Source organism: Dromaius novaehollandiae, unplaced genomic scaffold (assembly GCF_036370855.1).
Source record: "Dromaius novaehollandiae isolate bDroNov1 unplaced genomic scaffold, bDroNov1.hap1 HAP1_SCAFFOLD_30, whole genome shotgun sequence".
Taxonomy (NCBI): Eukaryota; Metazoa; Chordata; class Aves; order Casuariiformes; family Dromaiidae; genus Dromaius; species Dromaius novaehollandiae.
The window spans coordinates 4,311,293-4,328,836 of NW_026991333.1; the positions used below are offsets into that span (position 1 = coordinate 4,311,293).

The window sequence follows — 17,544 nt, forward strand, 5'->3', positions numbered from 1 at the left end:
AAGGAGGAATAAACGAGACAGAGAAATCTGTTCCTGTGGAGGTCAAGTAAGGGCAGGCTGCTGTGTCCCTGGGGCAGCAGGAGCTGCCTGAGGAGCCCCAGGGCAGGGAGCCTTGTGCTGTGCTGGAGAGAGGGGCTGGCACGGGGGGCTGCAGGCAGTTTGGGGGTAGGGAATCTGCTGTGCACAAGAACAAGGGAGATGCAGAGTGTCACTGTGCTCTGCCTCCTTGTGCCACGGGGGCCTGTTCCAGCTTGGAGGCTGATGGGGCAGCTGGCACACACACCCCTGCCCCCCAGAGCTGCTGTGCCTGCCGGGGGTCAGGGGATGTGGTGTGAGTGCCCAGAGCTCTGTAGCTCTCTGCTGTGGAGCCACCACCAGCCTGGGCTGCTCTGCTGGGTGGGCTGGGGAGAGGGCAGGGGAGGTGGGGAGAGCCGGGGAGGGGCTGAGCTGGGCTGGAAAGGGCCCAAGAGAGGGAAATGCCAATGTTAGCTCAGCCGTGTGATCGGGCAGGGTGAGGACACACACTGGGGGGTTTGTGGTGCAGAGCCAGGTCTCATGCAGGGGAGCCGAGACATGTTAGCACAGAAGAGAGGAGGCCGCTCTGTGCCCGTGGTTGCACGGACTGATGGGGAAGGTGCCCCCAGGCATTCGTTCCCAGACCAGCCTCTCACATGGGCTGTTTCCAGCCCTGGCTGCACAGCCCAGGTTTATGGGTGCATTTCCCTGTGTGGCCAGCTCTGTCCTGCTGGGCTCAGGGCCTGTATCAAGGGGAACAGCCAGCCCTGCCCGGCCTCTCTCCCAGCCCAGACCCCAGCAGATCCCGATGGATGGCTGTGTGCTCAACCCCACGCGGGACATGGCCAGAGCTGTGCAGGGCCCAGGCGCTGAGGGAGGCTGTCAAAGCAGGAGGGCTGTGGGGGACGGGGCACCAAGGGCTGTTGTGGATATTGTGCTGGGGGGTGTTTCCCCACCCCTGAAGGCACCCTGCCCTGTGCGCTGCTTGCACAGCAGAAGTGGGGCCATGTGCAGGCGCAGGGACAGGGCACAGATGGGAGCCACGATGCTCCTCACTGCTCCACTGCAAAAGAGAAGCTCCCCGAGCTCTCCCAGCCCTGCTTCACCAGCTCTTGTCCCTGCTCCAGCCATGCCAGAGCAGAGGCCGAGGACCAAGAGGGCCCTCAGGCAAAGCTGTGCCAGCCTCGGGGAGCTGCCCTGAGCACCAGGACAGGCAGAGCACCCTCCTCCTATGTCCCCACCCTGCTGCGAGGGTGGCAGGGGCACCAGGGAAATGGCCTGTTTCTGCCTGGGGTCAGAGTGGGACTGTTGCATGGGAGGTGAACACAACAGCCACTGCGCTGCAGAAACACGGGCCACCACCCCTCACTGCAGCCCCCACTGCCCTCCTGCCCCCATCCCTGCTTACTTGCCCCACCCCTCACTGCCCCATCTCCTCTCCCCTCTCCCCATACCGCTGGGATCAGCAGTGCAGCAGGAGCTGGAACAGCCTCACAGCTGCTGCCTGGCCCCTGCCCTCCCCAACTCCCCCTGAAACATTGCATCCATCTTCCAGAAGGACAAGAAAGAGGATCTGGGTCCCTGTCTGGATTCGACAGGGTCTTCCCTAGCACCTTTGTAGCCAGACTGGGGAGAGTGAGGACGGAGGAGTAAGCAGTGGAGTGTGGGGGAAACTAGGTGGAGGCTGCCTGGCTCGGAGGGTGGAGGACAGTGGCACAAAGTCCAAGTGACTAATGGTTACCAGTGACGTTCTTCAGAGTCAGTACTGGAGCCAATGCCTTCTGTCTTTAGGAATGTTTTCGATGGTGGGATGGAGTGCACTCTCAGCCCGTTCATGAACGATCCCCAACTGGGGTGAGTGGTTGACATGCTGGAGGGCAGGGCTGCTCAGCAGAGGGGCAGCGACAGCCTGGTGATGCGGGCTGAAAGGGGCCTGGGGAGTTCAGCCATGTCCTGTCCCTGGGAGGAAAGAACCCTGTGCAGCAGGGCAAGCTGGGGCGGACTGGCTGGAGAGCAGCTTTGCAGGAAAGGACCTGGGTGTGCTGGTGCTCAACAAGTTGACAAGAAGGCAACAGGGTTCTCTTGTAGCAAAGACAGCTTCCGTTATCATGGGTTGTATCAGCAAGAGTACAGACAAGTGCAGGGCAAGTGCAGTGGGACAGATGAAATACCCTGCAGTCTCCACCAAAAAGAAGCAAAATAAAGGGCAGAACTGACAGACTACCAATGCTGGGGAGAGCGGTATGATCAACAGAGTGCCCAGGGACTGCCAACATTTTAAAGCAATCAGAACAAGAAAGGCCTTTCTGCCAGTTGCCAAGTGGCTGGAGCCAGAGGTACCCAGGCTTGCTCAAGGGAGAGAGCTCCAGAGAGATGATTTCTTTACTCAACCACCAAGCGCATGGCTAGGATTATAATGTTCTAGTGATAAAACATGTTTTTTGCAAGTCTAGCTTTTTAATTAAAGCATTAGGACTCATACTCACACCAACTGGGGGGAGGGCAAGCAAAAAAAAAAAAAAAAAAAAAGAAGGAAAAAACATTTCCCATTGGCTTCAGTGGCTATGGGATGAAGCCTGCATTTGGTTTGAAAGAGAAAGGATTAGGACTGAATGTCAGGCAGGTGACTATAAACTACCTGATGCTTTCTATACTCTTCAGTGTCTCAGTGTCTTCGTCACTCCTCAGTCTATACTGCACTCTATTTTCTCCCCTGCATCATGGATCATCCCTCTGGAGAAAGAGCTGAGTCCAGGGACACGCCATGCCGATAATCTGGGCATCGTGGGGAGCCCACTGCAAGAGTAAGTGTGTGCATGAGAGCTCACAGCAAAGGCCTGGGCAAGCCAAGGAGCAGGGACCCTCCCCAGGTGCCAAGGATCCCAGTCCCTGAGCCACAGGGCTGGGTACAGCCTCCTCCGATTGCTCATGACAGGAGCTCAGGACACCCACCACAGAGTCCAAGAAGTTTCTGTGGGAGAGGTGGAGGAAGAAAGTGGAAACAACTCCAAAGAGGGGGAATGAAGGCAGCAGTCCCAGGGGTAAACATCTCCAAATATGGGTGGATTTACCCCCTCTCTGGCAGAGCCATTTCCTCCATGAACAGCAGTACCTGGGGGAAGGCGGGTCTTTTGCTGTCACCCCCTGTGGCATAGAGGGCATCAGGGTTGGAGACACCCCTTCCAGCCAAGGGGCAGTTGCTGGGCACTCAAACAAAGGTTTCAGTCGGGGACCTCAAAGCTCCGGGACCAGTGTGGAAGGCAGCAGTGAGTGGCAGCCCTGCCGCTACACTGAGAATTTCCTTCTGTTGAGCTAAACCAGGACCCCAGGGACTCCCTGCAGCCGGCTGGATGGGCACAGATGGGACCTGGCCCTTCCTGTTGCTCCCGAGCATGTCATTCAAGGAGGTGCTGGAAGAACAGGCCTGGAGGGATCCTCATGGCACTGCATTGCCTGTGGCTGTGATAACCGATTGTCTCCCTCCTGCAAACGCTTCCCGGGTCAGGCGCTTGGGGACAACCATCTGGCAGTGCTCATGGGAATCCATCAGGACCATGCCCTGTGGGTGTGGGCAAGGAGACCTCAGGCACTTGTCACCCTGTTGGAGAGCAGCTTGGAGAGCAGAGACCTGGGGGGAGGAAAGAGAGGTCCCATGGCTGGCAGAGTGAAGGTGCTGCTGTGTGCCTGGGGCCAGGGCACTGCCACCTCCGAGGCCCTCTCCTAGCTCCTGAGAAGCTATTGTAGAAGCAAGCAAACCCCAGAGAACAACCTTCCCCACACTGCTGGGAGTCAAGGAGAGGGTCACTTCTGTGAGAGAACATGACAGGCCAGGAGCAGGCACATGGCTGGGGTTTGTGCTTGTGAGGTCACTTCTGCCTCAGTACCTGATTGGTTGGTGTAGGTTCCTGGAAGTCACCTGTGCCGGTGCTGCTGTTAGGCCAGAACCAGGTTAATTGGCACAGGAGACTGTCCTGGAGGGCAGAGAGGCCATGGATCCCTCCTGGATCTTCAGGGACAACGTCCTCAAAGCACAGGAACAAGCCAGTGTGATGTGATGGGAGTCAAGCAGGGCCTGGCAGGAGAACCGCATGGATGACCAGGGGCACCCTGACTTAGGAGTTCAGCCACAGGAAGGAAGTTCCCGGAGGGTGGAAACAGGGAAGAGGCTGCCCAGGAGGCAGATAGAAACCTTGCCTGTGGGTGCAGCGATGGAGCTAGGAAAGCTAAAGTTCAGCTGGAGCTGGAGTTGGAGCTGGAGCTCGCAAGGGGTGGGGAGGGCAACCAGGAGGGCTTTTGTAAGCATGCTGGCAGCACAAGGAAGGCAGCTAAGGAGAATGTGCTCTCACTGCTCAGTGGGGCAGGGGACATAGTGACAAGGACAGGGAAAAAGATGAGTCTCTCCTTGTCTTTTCTACCTTCCATACTATTGGTAAGATCTGCCCCCAGGCCCCCCTGATCCCCAAGGCTCCTAGTGCCCGTGTGACATTGCTCTTGATTGTCTTTGAAATGTCTGGGCAAGCAGGGAGGTTCCTGCTATCTGGGAAAAGGCAGACATCACACCCATTTCCAGAGAAGGGCAAGAGGAAGAATGCAGGTCAGCATCATGCAAGTCCCTGGGAAGGTGATGGAGCAAATGCTTCTGGAAACCATCTCCAAGCACATGGAGGGCATCAAATGGCAGAGCCAGCATGGGCTGAGCAAAGGGAAATAGAAACTCTGCCTGACCAACCTCACTGCCTTGTACCAGAAGACTGTGGGCACAAGGGGAAAGCAGGGGAATTTGTGTGCCCTCATATTGGCAAGGCCTTTGACACAGTCGTCCATGTTCTACCTGCAGCCAAACTGTTGGGATCTGCACTTGATACATGAACCATAAAGCAGGCAGAAGATTGGCTGGTCCATCAGGCCCAAAGGCTGTGATTAGTGGTATGAGGAGGCCAAACTGGTGGCTGGTTACTGGTGGCATCCCTCCGCGATCAACACAGGAGGCAACACTGTTGAACTTCTTCATTAATGGTCTGGGACATGGGGTGAAGTGCACTTTCAGAGCCTTTGTGGACTATGTGCAATTGGAATGAGCCCCTGAGCAAGCTCATTTAGTTCCCTCTGCATGGAGGAGGGAGGTGGGACTGGGGGGACATGACGTCCAGAGGTCTCGTCCATCCTATGTGCGGTCATTCAATCACAGTTCATGTTTCTAGGGAGAGCTCTGTAAAGACAGACTAAGCCGAGGAAGAAGACAGGGCAGAGAGGCAGAAGAGAGAGAAGTACGTCAATTGAAATAGAGTTGTTCCTCAGCAGAAAACTTCCCCATTCAAAGTGCGGGTAGCAAATAGGGCGTGATGAATAACTGTACATACATATGTATATACTCAAACAGAGGAAGTAACTACTGTAGTGCATGGACATGGTGCTGCCAATAAAAAAGAAAGGAAAAACAACATGAGAATTGACAAATAGCATTTGAAGTTCTGGAAAGGAAGGCTTTTCTCAGTTATTGCATAGAGTTCTTCTTTGAATAGGTTTGGACTTTTGACTAAAAGTTTACATTCAGGCCTTTATTAATTGGGGCACCTAGAGAGGCTACTGCTGCTCGAGATGCCCTGGGGTCTCTGTGTTCCCAGGCAGTGCTGGGAAATGTGATCCTGGACCTACAGGAACCTTTCTGGAGCATCAGCTGGTCACCAGCAGAAGTCTCTCAAGACCTCTCAGGGAGACACCTTATTTCTCTCTATTGCCTAGAAAGGGAAGTGCAGGCAGCTGGATTAGGCAGAGACATCTGCCTTGAAGGGGTCTGGCATTGGGTGAGATCAGCCTCCTCTCTGTTGCTGCCTAAAAGCAGTTACACTTCATTGACCGTGCCGGGAGTGTGGCTAGATGTTTTAGGGCCTCCTTTAAAACAGCACTGCAACACAGGTGTGTTGAGATTGGTGCCAATTTGGCCATGCAAAAATATTTCATTTCATTGAAGCCAGTCACCCTGTTTTCCACTGCTGGTCAAGAGAGCCTGAGCCCTCAGAGTGTGCCTGGCTCTTTGGAACGAGTGAGGAGTGGCATGGAGAGCCCTGGGCAGGGAGTGGTTTTGGTGAGCCCTGGACTTGGTGTTGTCTTTTATCATGCTGTAGGCCTGATTATAACAGAAATGTTTAGAAAATGACAATAAAATTGAAACAAAGAAGAAATTAAAAAGCAAAGAATTATTTTTTACACTTTTCAGCTTTTAACAGTCTTTATGTTCTTGTACTCCTCCTTGTTGGTGTTTGGGGCGGATTCTGTGAGTGAGTGAGTGTGTGTGTGTGTGTCTGTGTGCTTTGTAAAGGAAAGTGATTTCCAGACCCAGGGTGAGATGCAGTGTGCAGTGACAGGGACACGGACACGTGGTGTCGTTGTAGGTGCCTTGGTCCCCTCTGCCCAGCCTCCATCTGCAGCTCAGAGGGGCTCTGGTCTCCCGCAGGTCAACTCTGAGAGCTGCCAGGCCCAGGCAAGTACCTCACATACACCAGGGCCTCTCCAAGTGCCACTGCATGCTTGTGGTTAGACACCTGAGCTCTGCCTGGAAAGGTGAAGGACTGTTTAAAAATGTGTTAAAAATATGAGCACCTTTTCCTCAGCTGAAATAATTCAATAATTTTAATAAATTGTCCATGTTTTCCTTTGAGGAACTACTGGAAATCTTCAGGAAGGGTATGAATCCCAGGAGAAGAAATATTGGTCTCCCTCAAACTTGCATTCTCACTGCTCTGTCTGTTCTACTGTGCTTTTAACCTCACCAATCTTTCACATCTTTCCCCATGCCCTGATTAAACTGACCATTTCTACAGTCATCTTTGCATCAGACTATGTGTAGAAAGCAACTTTCCATAGTTTTCCATTTCTCCTCCTGCTCTTACTCTTCAATCACTCAGATAGTTCATCTTGCCTCCTCTTCCAGAAGTCTCATTGTTTCTTTAGACAACTCCTGAATTGTGTTGCTATCTCTCCTTTCCTGTCTAGCTGTCAAAAATCGTTCTAGCAAGGTTATTCCTTGTGGAAAGTGAACATCACTGGAGGCACCTCGGACTTAGCATGCAGTTAAGGAGTGTATTTTATTTTTCATTCAAATGTATCATGTTTTGTTGTTTTGATCACAGCTCAGAATTATCCTCCTATGTCTCTTTGGAGCTAGTTCTCGAAGGAAAGCAGGTGGGAATTGGTGCATAGAGGCTGTAACACTCAGCTACAGACTCCAGTGGAAAAAGGGTTGATTTTTACAAGAGTGATGTAGGTCCCCAGTGGCCGAAGAGAGAAATGGCAGGGCTGGGGAGGGGAGGAGGAAGGCTGTTTGTACATGTCTCCTGTCAAAAATACTGCTTTTCTCACACATCAGGATTCATTGGGAGACCCTCTGAGTCACTACGAATCAGAGAACGTGGATATCACTTGTTCTGTAAGCTGTACAGTAAGGAAAACTTTAAAAGCAGAATCCTTTGTCTTTTTTTTTTTTTTTTTTTTTTGATGCTTCTTCCTCTTGTAAAGACACTCCTGAAACCTCTCCAATTATCCACTCCAGATCTGAAGAACTGAAGGAAATTATGGGCATAATTAGGAGCTCATCAGGGCATTTTGCATTGCAATGACCCCTCAGGAGTATTTAGTGGTGAGTCCATGAACCTCAGATTCTGAGAGGAGAGTGAAGCAACCTCTCAAGAAGTTGCATTCAGAAGCAAATCCCAAAGTTCCTTGGAGCATTAATGGGTCCCCCTGAGGGCCATTACTCACAGGGCCTCTCCAGGGGCTGATGAGAGCAGAAAGCTGGAGGCAGTTGTTACAGGTAGGCAAAGGAAATGTGCAGGTGGCTCTGATGCCAAGTCAACCTAGGTGTTTTTTATCATACCACCTGGCCAAGCACTGACACCCAGCCCTGAGTAGGGTGATCGTTTCCCACCTGCTTTGCTCAGGTCTCTTCCTAAGCACAGTGTGAGGGTGGGGGTGTACAATGCTGAGTGAGGGACAATGAGACAGGAGGAAACCAGGCCAGGGTGCTGCAAGGACATGGTGTCTTCTGGCAGGCCTCAGTGGCAGATACAGGAGCCATAGCCAAGAGGACAAAGATCTCAGTCCTGTCGGAAGCTTTCAGCCTTGGCAGTGCCCATGGCCATCTCCACCCCAGGCTGTCCTACACTGTCCCATGCCTATGCCTGCTCCACTGCAGCCAGTAGACACCCAGCCTGCTTCCCCTCCTTGCTCTCACCCAGGGATCTGCCCACCTTTACTGATGTCTCTGGACCCTCCCTTGCTTTTCCTTCAATCACAAAGCCAGGGGCTCACCACAGGCTCCCTCTGCCTGACCTGTTGCACCACAGCACTACCCTTCAAGTGATATTTATTTCTATAATGCCTGGTCTGAACCTCTCAAGCTGAAGACTGTGGCTTTTTCCCTTCTAGTGCTGCTTTCCACTACCAAGAAAAGGGCCACCATCTCTGAAACCACCCTTCAAGCACTCATGGGCTGCTACTCTATTGCCCTTAGCCTCCACTTCACCAGGATAATGTAGGCCAGTACAGCCCTGTACAGCTCATGTGCTGCATGACCCAAACCCCCACCTTGGCAGACCTCCTCTGGACCCTCTTCAGGTCCTCCCCATTCCTCCAGCACCGTGTGCACCACACTGGGACACATGATTCCAGATGTGGCCACCCCAGTGCTGGGTGGAGGGGGATAATAACTGTCCTTGTCTGGGGGGCCACACGCTTCCTAATGCAGCCCCACATGCAGCTGGCCTGATCTGTGGTGAGCATGCACCACGGGCTCATATGGCATCCCTCATGATGTCCAGGCCCTTCTCCTCAGCGTCACTCCCCCAAGGCAGGACCTACCACTTCTCCTTGCACAACTTCAGGAGGTTTCTCTTGGCCTCATCTCCAAGCTTCTCAAAGTCCCTCTCAGCTCAAGCTCCTCTGTGTCAGCTGTGAATGTGTGTGTGCAGATGGCTCATCCTAATTTGCCATGCCTCTGACAGGATAACAGCATCACCAACTGCAGGTCACTGGAAACAATAAAAACTGTACTGTTTTAAAGGAACTGCTGGAAACGGTTGAAATGAGCATGGCAGCCATCTCAGAGAAGCCAAGGGCAGGTACAAAGCAAGCAAGACCAGGGTCAATGGGTACAGGGTAAACAGAGGTGTGCTGGTTGCATGGGAGGAGATAAAGATGATAGAAGAAAAGGCCTTGTAAGGTGGAAAGGAGTGAAAAATGCAATAAAAGGTGAAGCCAATGAAAAGTCAGGGCCACCTGGGGTTACCTGCCAAGCAGCCTTGAATCTGAACTGCTCTGGCCAGAGCAGAGCAAGAAACATGCAGTTAATCTAATCTTATTTTTGTCTGACATACTTCAATAGCCATGGGGAAGCTGAATGTTTTCCCTAAGGTCAACAAGGGAAGACCCAGGGTGGAAGGAAATGCCAAACCATTCAGGCTGGAAGGGACCTCCGGTTGTCTCTAGCCCAACGTGCTTCTCACAGCAGGCTCAGCTGTCAGCTCCAAGCAGGTTGCTGAGGGCTTTAGTCATTTAGGACTTGAAAACCTCTGAGGATGGAGGTGGCACAACCTCTCTGGGCAACCTGCCCCAGTGCTTCACTCTTTGGATGGGTAAAACGTTTTTGCTTATCCCCAGCCTGAACCTCTCCTGTTTCAGCTAATGCCTCATCCTGGGCCTCCTCCTCCCATGGTGCACAATGGTGAAGAGGTTGGCTCCATCTTCTTGATCACCTCCTGGTAGGTATGGGCAGGCAAACCCTAGGTCTTCCCAAAGCCTCCTCTTTTCCAGGCTGAACAAACCCAGCTCCCTCAGCCTCCCACACTGACAAAGTCAAGCTTACAAATGTGTGCCTAGGTTGTTTAATGGATCTTCCAATCCTTCTGGATTTTACAGGATCTGCAGAATACCTTAGGCCTGTTAGAATGCAGTCAGCCTCATGCCATGACATTCTGCATACGTCACACTCATTTGACATCATGTTGTGGTTACAGGTGGTGTAGATGGTGAGGAGGACAAGCAGTCATCCATAATTAAAAAGAGGTAACCTCGCATCACGAGGAAGGCCTGGCTCTGGGGATGCCATGCGTGGTGCTAAAACACATGCAGAAAAGGAATTCAGGAGTGCAGGAGTCACAGTAGCTATCACCAGAGATGCCAGAATCACCCATCCATGTCAGTTGGAAGTGACCTTAGGAGGTCTCTAGTCCAACCTCCTGCTCCCATCGGGATCAACACTGAAGTCACACTACAGTTCCTCTGGGCTTTGTCCAACAGTGTCCTGAAAGCCTCCAAGAACAGAGAGGCCATAACCTCTTCAAATGCTTCATTATCCTCACTGATTTTTCTCCCTGCTATCCCATCTTAGTTTTTAACCATTTCCTCTCATTCTGCTGCCATGAATCCCTGTAAAAGGCTGGTTCACTATGGGTGGCCACCTTGAGTTGGGAAGCTGCTATGAGTCACCCCAAAAGCCTTCCCTTCTCCAGGCTGCACAAGCCCCGTTCCCTCAGCCTTTCCTCCCAGGGCAAGTGCTCCAGTCCCCAAGCACCTTGGGGTCTGGCCACTGAAATCACTCAGAGTGATCAACAGCATTCTTCTGCACGGGGCCCCAACTGGATGCAGGATCTAGATGTGCTCTAAGAAGCCTGAGCAGAGGGGGATAATTACTTCCACTGATCTCCTGGCTTTGTTCAGGTTCATGCAGGCCAGGATGCCGTGGCCTCCATGTCTGCCAAGGAATGCTGCTGGCTCATGTTCAGTTTGCTGCCCACAGAGACTCCCAGGTCCTTCTCCTCAGAGGTCCTGCCCAGCCAGGGACTCCCCAGTGTGTATCGCTCCAGGGTGTTGGTCTCTCCGAGGTGCAGGGCCTGGCATTTGTCCTTCTGAATTTAACAAGGTTCCTGACAGCCCATTCCTCCTCCCGGCTGAGCTCCCTCTGAATGGCAGCCCTCAAGCATGTGACTGTTGTCTCGATCCAATATCGGGAAGGTTTCGTTATGATCCCAAGGACGAGATTAAGACCCTAAAACCGGTCAAATGTCGTACAACCTTTTACCTTTATTTTCAACGGAGTGGGGAGAAAAGGTGGGGAAAGGCAAAGAGGAGAGGGGAACAAGGGTAAGGGGAAAAGACAGAGAAAGTTGGAAAAGGAGAAAAGAAACTAGCTACCGCCACTCCGAGTCCCATGGTGTTCTGCTGACTCTGCCCGAGATCTTCAGTCGTTACAAGCAAGCCCCCCGCCATTCACACAGTCTGCAGTTTTTATAGGTTCTTGCCCCACCTCTGGGAGGTGCTTCCTCGCTTCCCATGCAGATTAACTGTCATGCGCAGTCCGCCCTCTCGGAACCTTCCAGAAACGGGCTGGGGCATCTGGGGGGTCTCCTGCTCATGTGCAGATGGCAAATGTGTATGTGCAGTTCGTGCCAGACATGCTGTTCCCCTAGAGGCGACCTTCTGCCCTTTTCGCACCCTTTTTCCCCCATGCAGGTGCACGAGGCTGTTTACCTCGTGGATGGCTCCCGGGGACGCCGGTGCAGCATTGCCCGACGCGCCTTGGCAGTAGCAGCTCTGCAGCAGCAGCAGCAATGTCGAGACAACATTGCATTTAGTACCAGTTCTCTACACAAGCTCTCCGTGGGGATGAGGGTGGGGGTCTGAGCCCCCAAAGCCCAGCAGTCTTGCCCTCACCAATGCACGTCCCTGCGGGCTGGTGTCGAGGTGGCCGTGTCTAGACAGCCCTGGGCGGGGCTGAGGCCTCTGCAACCCCCGGGTCCCCCTCGGGCTCCAGCAGCCCCACAGCGGTGCTGCCAGAGAGGAGCAGTGAGGTCAGAGAAGAGCAGCCGTGTCACAGCAGCCTGGGGCAGGGCAAGGCGGGGCGGGCTGGGGCGACCTCACAGTGGGGCAGAGCAGCATCCTTGGCATTCGGGACACCGAGCTGCCTGCGGCCCCTGGGAGAAGGGCTCTCTCGGGCTGAGGGGGTGAAGCGCCTTTGGCCCAGAGGAGCTGCCGGCCCCTCGGCCTGCAGTGCATGCCTGTGCCCATGGAGCTGGAGGACTTGCAGCTCTGCTTGCGGCGGCACCAGGATGAACGCCGGGACCTGCTGGAGAAGCTGCTGGAGCAGGAGCAGGCTTGTGGCGTCCTGCGAGCAGCTAGCAGCGCGTTGGAAGAAGGGATGGACGGGTGGGCATGGCTCCATCCGGCTCGGGGCTGAGACTCGGGTCCCGGAGGCTGTCTGCAGCCCCTGCACGCCTTGGCCCTCGATGGGGGCCCTGCGGGGCTGGGTGGAGGTGGGGGGCGGGCCCTGCCACCCGTCCCGGAGGGCTCTGGGTGCTACCCGCCTGCCTGGGTGCCTGATCTCTGCCCTGGGGGTCTGCACTCAGCAGCCTCCCCTCTCCTCAACCCTGCAGGCTGCAGCGCTCCTGGGAGGGGGCTGAGGAGCCCGACGTGGGGCTGAGGGAAGAGCTCAGCACCCTCTTGAGCTGCCTGAAGGAGAGCGAGCAGGAGACAGCTGCAATGCAGGAGCAGCTCCGGGGCTTGGTAGGTGCTGGGGATGCCCGGGTGTGTGCACGGGGGGCTCCAAGGCCTGCTCCCCAGCACTGTCCCCATCCCTGCAGGAGCAGGAGAAAGAGGAGCTCCGCACCACCCTGCAGGAGCTCACCACCGAGGTACCGAGAGCCCCGTGCCAACACCCCCTCGGACACCCCTCTGGCTGCCCCACGACCCCCTCGCGCTTGGCCCTCACCCCCGGTTCATCTCCACAGCACTTGGCCTTGGCAGCGCAGCATGCCCAGAGCTCCCAGCAGCTGGAGAGGACCAAAGAAGTCCTCCCGCAGCTCCAGGTGAGGCAGATGCTCCGCTGTCCAGCTGGCTCCCCCAGGCCTGCCCCTCTGGTGCCTCTGACAGGCACGGGGACAGAGGGGCAGAGATGGGCATGTTGCGGTACCCACGGGGCGGCTGGGGTGGCGGGAGGACCCTGATGTGGGTCTGCAGGCTCCCCAGAAGAGCTGTGGGGGAACAAGGTGGTTTGGGTAATGCTGCCGGCTGTCCGGAGACCTGTGTGACAGGGACCCTGAGAGGGGTGGGGGGACTGCGTGGTTTGGGGACGCCCAGTCTCAGCCAGGGCCCTGGGCCTAGAGCCCACACTGGTCCCTGGGGGTCCTCCAGCTCCCCCCACCGAGATGCTCCCACTGCCTCTTCTCTCCCAGGCAGAGCTGACGGAGGTGAAGGCCGAGGGAGACGCGGCCCGGAAGGAGCTCCACCAGGTCTGTAACCCCCGTGAAAACACCGCTTAGGTGGGCAGAGCTGCTGGGTGTGGTGCCAGCCCCCAAGGACGCCTGTGTCCCTGCCTCCCTGGCCCCGGCTGGCCTCGCAGCGCCCTGCAGACTGACTGGGCATCGCCAGTCCCACCTGGGCTCTTTGCAACGTGGCCCGGTTGCTTTGCAGGAGAAGCAGTCAGCAGCCAAGCTGGCAGAGGCCCTGCGGGAGCAGGCTGAGATCGAGAAGGTACTAGGCGTAGGAAGCAAGGCGGGACGAGGTCTTTGTGTGGGGAAAGCCCCCTCACGGTGGGCTTGGCGTGGACTACTGAGCAGGGCCCTTCCTTCGTCCAGGTGCTGAGGAAAGAACGCGAGTGCCTCCGGGAGAGACGCGAGGGCCTCCAAGGGCAGACAGTGGGGTGAGTGGGGACAGGCCCCCGCGCCCAACCTGTGGGGTGGGGCTCTGTGCAGCTCCCAGGTCTCTGTGTCCCCAGTCCCAGCTTGGGAAGGGCTGTGCCAATCCCGGACAACAGAGCCCCTGATCTCATCCTCCTCCGATGACATCTAAGCTGCTCCCAACCCCACTAGAATGCCTCTGGAGCACTCCCAACAGCCTCTGCGTGGCTTCAGACCTTCCCTGAACAGCGGTCGACCACTTGCACAAGCTCTAAAATCCTCTGCCGAGTGCTGAACAGCTCTGGGCAGCCCTAAGGGGCTCTGCAACAGCTTTCAGCCTCCCTTCGAGTCCTCCAAACCTTCTCGGAAGGGCCCAGTGCCTTTTCCAAAGTACCTGATGGAGAGAAAACAAACAAACAACCCGCACACTGGTTGGCTCTGTGAAGCAGCTCTGAACAGCTCTGAAGAGCTCCAAGCCTCTCCTAAATGCCCTCCGAGCCTGACGTGGGAAGGGAGTAGAGGGAAGGGTGTTTTTGATGCTGGGAGCCTGGGGTGCCTTGCCTCAGCCCCAGCAGAGCCTGTCCAGCACCCCGGGTCCCTGTTGCCCATCTGGTGGTCCCAATGCCGGCCGAGCTCGCTCCTCACACCCCAACTGCCTGTGGTGCCCACAACAGGGGGAAGACGGAGCAGGCGGCCAGGCTGTCCACGTCACTTATGCGGGAGATGGTGGCTGTGAAGCTGGTAGGACGGACAAGCCCGACGTGGGCCTTGGGGAAGAAAGGGTGTGCAGGGCACCCGTTGCCTTTGGGGGCACTGGTCTCAGTGGGGATGAGGGTGGGGGTCTGAGCCCCCAAGGCCCAGCAGTCTTGCCCACACCAACACGTGTCCTGCTGTGCCTTGACCTGCAGGAGGAGCAGCTGGTGGCAAAGAGGCAGGGCATCACTTTTTGGCTGCAGTGAGTTGCCGCGTGGGGCTCGGCGTGCCAGGGCTGGTGTGCGGGGGGTGGGACGCCCAGGCTGGCGGTCCCAAGGCATCCATCAGCTTCTCCCTTCTCAACACGGACACAGCTCAGGATCCCTTCTCCCGGGGTTGCGGAGGTGGTGGTTGTTTCTGGGCTCAGTAGGGAGATGAAGAGCAGAGCCGAGATGCTTGGGCCCTTAAGCTGAGGCCCAGGAACGGGGCAGGGGGGTGGTGTGCCCAGCATGATGCAGGGTGCCAGTTGCTGGCCTGGTGGCATCTGCAGGTGATGTCTGGAAACAGATGAGACAGATTTCTCCCCTCCGCTGTCTTAACCCTCTCCTGGCCTGCAGGAAGCTGTTTGTGCTCCTCGCCTGCCTGCAGCTTGTGTTGCTCTGCCTGGTCCTGCTCACGAGGGACAGCATCAGCCGGGACCTGCCCTGCAGGCTGGCGTCCACCTTTGGGAGCTGCCCAGCGTGGCCACCACCCTTCTGATACCCCTGGCCTTGCACTGCGTGGGGTGGAGAGTGACAGGGACGCTGGGCGCCGTGCAGACCGGCAAATGTCCAACCCTGCAGCACCACCCTTCTCCTGGGGAACCGCTGCACACATCTGGAATGGCATGTGCAGGCACACTGCACAGCCAGCTGTGACTCCACCTCGCTCTGGAGGACGTTTGCCTGCCAAATACTTGCCACCGAGCTCACCCTGCCTTTAACAATAAAAAGCACAGCTGAGAACCCTGACTCCTCCCTCTGTGATTTTTCCTTGGAAAGAGACTGACTTGGTCATGGAATTTCAGCTGCCTGATGTAGGACTGACGGGGGGTGCCAGGGGGATGCTATGCTTGTCCAAACTCCTGTTTTCAACTGTAGCCTAAAAGCTGCCATTCCATCTTAACATGTCTGGCGATGGATTGAGCTGCCTCTAGCAAAGACTTACGCTGGCTGGGAAACACTGTAACACCCTGCTCTGCTCTTACTGGGAAACCAAATGTGAGCTGGAGTTAACTGGAAGTGGGCTGAACCAGCGATGTTTTGTGCAGTGACTTCCAGCTCTTCTTGTCCTATGCATTAATCCACCTCAAACACTCCATGCTTCAGAGCTTTTCCAAAAGGAAGGTATTCATCCACAACTTCCAGCTTTGAAACCAGACTTCAGAAAGGAGATGATGCCTCATAAATGCAGTGTGTAAAGCTGAGTACACTGTTTTTTGCTGCAAAGAAATGAGAAGTGGAAAGGCGAAACCTGTCAATAATTCCGTATCCTGAACCCCACGGAAAGGGCAGAGGCCCTCAGGGCCTTCTTTGCCTGAGGTTTTCCTGGTCCACTTTTCCCTCGGGAGGCCTAGAGAGAGCGGAGGGGGGTGAGAGTGTGTGCTATCTCCTGTCCTCGTCATCCCCCACCCCCCACCCCCATTAACTGTCGGTGGGATTTCAGCAAAAAGAGGTGCAGAGAGAGAGGGACTGAGGGAGGAGTTAGTGATGGGAGGAAGAGAGAAATGGCCGCAAGGGGCTGGGTGAGCCTGGGGCCAGAGGGGAGCGTTTGGAGGAAACACTGCTGCGGGAGCTACGGACGGCACTGAAGAGCGAGGCTGTGGGGCAGCAGAGATGCCAGGAGGAGCAGAGGCCAGGATCACCTCCTCTCTGTTTCCAGGTGTGAGTCCTAAAGGGGCCTGAGGGGATGCCTCTGAAGGGACGGCGTGAGGGGGACCATCTCCACAGGGACACTGTGCTCATCCGGGGCATGTCAGCTGCATGATCACATCAGCGGTCATGTCTTCTGCCTTGGTGTCCTTGTACACTGTTTCTGTGTAGGTCTGCATTGCACAGCTTCCTTGTTTTGGTTTCTTGGCCTGTGCACAATGTTATCTTCTGGCAAGACGGGTCTACCCCTGGTACTGAGCAAGGGGCAAATCTCTGCAGGAATCTCAGCAGCAAATATCAAATTCCATCTTGACCTCGCAGCTGTGAGCCACATGGGTGGATGTGTGGCTTGTACCCTTACGTCACAGCTAAGTCTCTCTGGTGCTAGTGAGATAGACAGTTTCTTGTGTGAACTCATGCCCATCATTAATCACTCCTGTGATGATCCTACAGTGATCCTGCTGCTGAGTTCCTTGATCTCTTTTATAGAAGCTCTTTTCCCATTTCTTCTGAGCCTGGCCTCTTCTGTCTGCATCATCACCACCATCCTGAGAATCCCTTGCAATGCGGGGAGACAAAAAGCCTTTTGCACTTGCTCAGCTCATCTGACCAGGTACCAGCAGAATGAGAAAGGGGAAGAAAATAGTCTCTATTTTCTACACTCAGTCAAGCCAAGGATGCATGGTGACAGGACAAGAGTCAATGGGCACAGATTGCTTCCGAGGAAATCCCATCTGGATGGAGGAAGAATTCTTCGCTGTGAGAACAGTTCAACACTGGACTAGGTTACGCAGCAAAGTGGTGGAATCTCCCTCGCTGGAAATGCTCCATATTTGGCTTGACAGGTCCCTGGACCACCTCATCTAAGGTCCTGCTTTCAACAGGAATTTGGAACACATGATCTCCTGGTGTCCTCCAACCTCAACTGTTCTGGACTTTTTCAGATTGTATACACACAGAGACACCATTTCTTTGGCTAACTACCTTTACTACAGATCAGAGGAACATATCTGGAATCTCTCCTAAATAAGCCCGGCTCCATCTTTCAGCCACCTGGAGGTCTTTATACCTTGGTCTGGCCTTTTTTTTTTTTTTTTTTCCTACATAGGAACTGCACCTCTGCTCAAGAGATTTGAATATCAACTTGGCATCTTGATTCTAAAAGAAAATCTCAGTTTTGCTCTGGAAGCAGAGTGGAAACACTCTGTGTGTGGGAGGTCGTGGCGTAAGGACTTAGAAAAGCCAGCGGCATTTGGGAG

At 55.0% G+C, this 17,544-nt stretch overlaps 1 protein-coding gene and 1 long non-coding RNA gene across 2 annotated transcripts in view; both read left to right on the plus strand.

The window, feature by feature from the left end:
* The window catches only part of LOC135325871 (PIN2/TERF1-interacting telomerase inhibitor 1-like), a 266,502-nt gene that overhangs the window by 226,971 nt on the left and 21,987 nt on the right, over positions 1 to 17,544 (plus strand). The window lies entirely within an intron of this gene.
* On the plus strand, positions 13,118 to 14,473 carry LOC135325838 (uncharacterized). The gene is made up of 3 exons (XR_010386582.1): positions 13,118 to 13,536; positions 13,641 to 13,705; positions 14,357 to 14,473. It is a non-coding gene; the product is annotated as an uncharacterized LOC135325838 (long non-coding RNA).